The sequence below is a fragment of the Cynara cardunculus genome (genome assembly GCF_001531365.2).
Source record: "Cynara cardunculus var. scolymus isolate 2C chromosome LG 7, CcrdV1, whole genome shotgun sequence".
Taxonomy (NCBI): Eukaryota; Viridiplantae; Streptophyta; class Magnoliopsida; order Asterales; family Asteraceae; genus Cynara; species Cynara cardunculus.
This window is the reverse complement of record NC_037534.1, coordinates 9,090,008-9,094,566: the sequence shown is the minus strand read 5'-3', so window position 1 is coordinate 9,094,566 and position 4,559 is coordinate 9,090,008.

Genomic DNA, 4,559 nt, shown 5'->3' with positions numbered 1-4,559 from the left:
GTTTAAGAGTTTTTAAGAGTTTAAGAGTTTTAAGAGTTTTTAAGAGTTTTAGCCAAATACTTTATAATATAGTATAGATTTTTAAGTTTAAAATAAAACAACAGAAACACACTCATATAACCCATTGGACTCGACACTAACACCTGGACTAGTGGTATTGGGTCGTCCTAACCGGGAATCAAATAACCATCAACCTCGTTTCTTTGCTAAGGGGCTGTTGAATGATTTGGTTCAAAATGAATATTGATTCTAGTTGTTATGAGACTTTATTCGTGTTTTTTATTGTGTATTGAATCAATTGACGTATTTCAATAGAATGTGTTAAAAATAGATGGTAGTTTACAAATGGTTTAAATGATTGGATATTTTAGTTAAATTTAATTGAAATGAATTGATTCAGATTTCAAATTTCGGACGTTTGTCGGTTTACAAAAACAAACAGTCTTATTGATTCAGATTTCAGAAGTAAAAACAAACAGTCTGACTGATTCAGATTTCAGACATAAAAACAAATAGTCTGACTGATTCAGATTTTAGACTTCAGCACCACCTCTTAAAAATCAAAAGTGAAATCAGAATTCAAACTTCAGCACCTCTTAAAAAACAAATGTCACCCAAGTGATCAGAATGATTAAGAGGCTCTCATGATATAGTGCAAAATAAAATATAATTGTTTAGTAATTGTTTACAATAAATTAGGGCATTGAATTGTTAAGGGAGGCATATGATATAAAATCATTAAGAAGATTTTGAACCATTAAGAGACATTTTTTTTTTTGCCAAACAAAATTCACCTTTTAAGGATTCATATGTTGCTTCTTAATTGAACTATTAAGAGGTAAACAAAAGTGTACCTATAATTTTGAAAAAAAAAACTATTGGTTATTATTTGTATTTTTAAAGTTTTTATTCGATTTATTTATGGTGAATCATACTATATATACATGACTGAAATTTATAAAGTTGCAAAATAAATTATATATAATTTTTTTTAAATAACAAGACATATTATCTTTTAAATTTCTTTATTTAAATTTTGTTTTATGTATAATAAAATAAATTAATCAATTTTTTTAAGTTTTTGAATATTCAAAAAGCAGCCCATCAGTTCTTCATCAACCTTTAAAATAATAACTCATCAAAATTTCAAATATAAATAGTTTAGATCGAATAAGCCTTTCTGAAATAAATACCCAGCCGCTTGTGAACTACTGGACTTTCGCCATCTAGGGTGCAATATTCTACTGTTATTCCAAAACTTTCGTATGTTCTCAGTTATTAGTCATTAGAGGGATCTTTCCTAACAAAATTGTAAAAGTAATTCATAATTATCCGGTTATGATCGATCTAAACCACCCCCAATGATTAGGGCTGTAAACGAACCGAACGAACACGAACGAATGCTTGTTCATGTTCGTTCGTTTAACTTAACCGAACAAACGAACGAACACGAACGGTAAACGAACAAAAATCTTTGTGTTCGTGTTCGTTCGTTTAGAAATAAGGTATGTTCGTGTTCGTTTATGTTCGTTCGTTAACATGCTAAACGAACGTAAACGAACGAACATAAACGAACGGGCTAAACGAACATAAACGAACACGTTAAATAAACATAAATAAATATTATTTGAATTCAAAGTAAATAAATAAAAGATTATATATTAAATTTAATATATAAACGAACATAAACGAACGAATATAAACGAATGTAAACGAACGTTCATGAACATAAATGAACGAACGAGACTCTTGTTCATGTTCGATCGTTTAACTAAACAAAAAAAAAATTGTTCATGTTCGTTCATTTATTAAATAAACGAACATAAATGAACTTCCCGCCGAACGGTTCACGAACAGTTCGTTGAACGTTCGGTTCGTTTACAACCCTACCAATGATGGCAACTAAACACGAGGGTTGCGCTCGTTGCAGGACTTAACCCTACTTCATTTATGAAATTCATAATAATATGGTAATCAAACTTTACCATTAAACTATACAATCTTGAAACTTGAAAAAAAATATACCCAACAAATATTAGCTCCCCCTGAAAAGAGGGATCAAAATCAAATTTTCATTCGGCACCAACAAGTGATATTAGAGTAGTCGGATAAGCACTTACCTGCAAAAGTAACTACTGTGATCCACAAAATGCTACTCTTTGTAAGCAATGAAAATAACAAAAATACACACTATGATACATTTCATAAAACAAAGAAAATACATTGTGATACACGTGAAACATTGTGAACATTATCACTATGATGCACTTTGATTCACAAACGTCTTTAAAATACAATGTATATTAGGTAACTAATTTTAATTAAATTTTTCCTTCTAAAAAATTTAATTAAATATTTTGATTAGTTGTCAAAAATATAATTACCATATTATTATCCTTTTAGCTTATTTAAAAAATATTCTTAAATGTCTCAAACAAGTAGTTCACATTGGATCTCACAGCTACCACAAACAAATCAGTTCTCTCTTGAATGAGCCCCCCCCCACACATATATATTCTACGTCATTCTCATTATCATTGTCATAATTATTATTATCGTTATTATTTTTCCAACGAATTTTCTATAGCGGACAAAAATTTCTTCCTCCCAAACCTTTCGAAATTAGACGGAGCAAGACTGGAAAGTAACGCATAAACAGGAAGTGGGTTTGGTGACGAGGTGCATTTCCCGTCCTGTTTCAATCCCTACAAAGTAGAGGCAATCATTTTGTGGGCTTGAGTTGGATACACGTCAAAATGAACCGGTTTTTTTATTTGATGGATCTAACATAGCAAACCTGAACCCTTTTTACGTGTTTGTAACTTACCCTTATGCACCCTATAAACGAGCCCTGCTTGCCAGCATATTAGCGAGTCTAAAAAGTAGTTTCTATAAAAGAACCTATGCAAAATCATTCAATATACACAATATTCTTTCCAACTTGAAATAACTTTCCAGCAGGCGAGACAAATGTCTATTCTACCTCTGTCAACTACCTCTTTATTTTAGATTTTTATCACTCTTTTTCCATCAACGACTGCCACGTGAAAGCTCTAAGTCATGAAGTCAAGCCAGCAAGAAAGTCCGAAAGTTAGAAGGTACGGTTTCATCATCCTAAGCTACCTCACCTCACTAAGTCCAGCCACGAAATAATTTGATCTATGGACAACATCATTGTGGTAAAGGTCGTAATGCCAGAGGAATCATTACTGCAGGGCATAGAGGGAGAGGTCATAAGCGTCTATACCGTAAAATAGATTTTTGACGGAATGAAAAGACATATATGGTAGAATCGTAACCATAGAATACGACCCGAATCGAAATGCATACATTTGTCTCATACGTTATAGGGATGGTAGAGTATGAAAATTTCTTCTTCAAGAACCAAATATTAGAATATATAGAAAAAGTACTTTAGTGTATATAACGGTTATTCAGGGGATGTTTATCCAAATGCTTACCTATAGGAGTCAACACTATAATTTACTTTGATGCGTAAGATTTTAGTACATCAAAACGTATCGAATGCAACAATTTACCGGATAAGCACTTACCTAGGTAAGAGTCGTTATCTTCACTTACGGGATAAGACTCTACATCCTTCTCAGTTCTCATCGCTTTTACCCAGTAAGATTCTTGACCCTTGTCATGTTCATCCGATGAGGAAATTCATCCGACAAGCACTTACCAAACAAGCGTTTAGTAAACGGCCCCTTAGTAACCAAAGCATCATTAGTCTACCGGTACCTGAATTAGCGGTAAAGCCTAACTTATTGGAGATTATGGATTCAAAGCTCATTAAAGATGAAGAATGTGTATGAGTATTTGCAATCTACACATGTTATATATACTTCCAAAAAACATTTATTTGGTAGTTTTATTTAATAATCCATATACATATTCAAATAGATTTTTGTGGACATTTTAATGATTCATATATGAACCTTTTTTTAACCTTTTATTTTTATTTTCTCATAATATTTAGCGTTCTTATTTGAAGGGTTGAGTTTCCGATGATAATAAAAGTTATGGTGAGAAGGGTAAGAAGAAATCTCCACCCTTGGATCAGTCTTAATTGAAGAGATCAACACTAATGAAATACATAGATCAATTCCCTTCTAAAACACAAATAAAGGGTTGTTTTGGCATTAGAAGCGATCAAATGTCCAAATCTCTTCTTACAAATCTTATCGTAAGAAAGGATTCTCATCTTTAAATCAATCAAAAAGTGATGAGATGTACCAAATCAATTCTTGTATCAAACGCAATTCATAGAACGAGAGTGGGATTAAAAAGGACCAGGATCCAGATCTCTTCCTATGCTTCTAATCTTAACTTCTTATTAACAATTTGACACCGGTATAAACTATATATCTAAACATTCAAAAGTGTTTTTTACCGATGTCAGACTGAAATAAGCCAATAAATTATTTTTATAAGCAATTACAAACACCCCTAATATTTAACTCCTGATGATGTTATTGAATCAAACTAGAGGGACTTATATGCAATTGTTTGCAAGTTAGAAAAGAAACCACAAAGAATAACCCCCAGGGTTC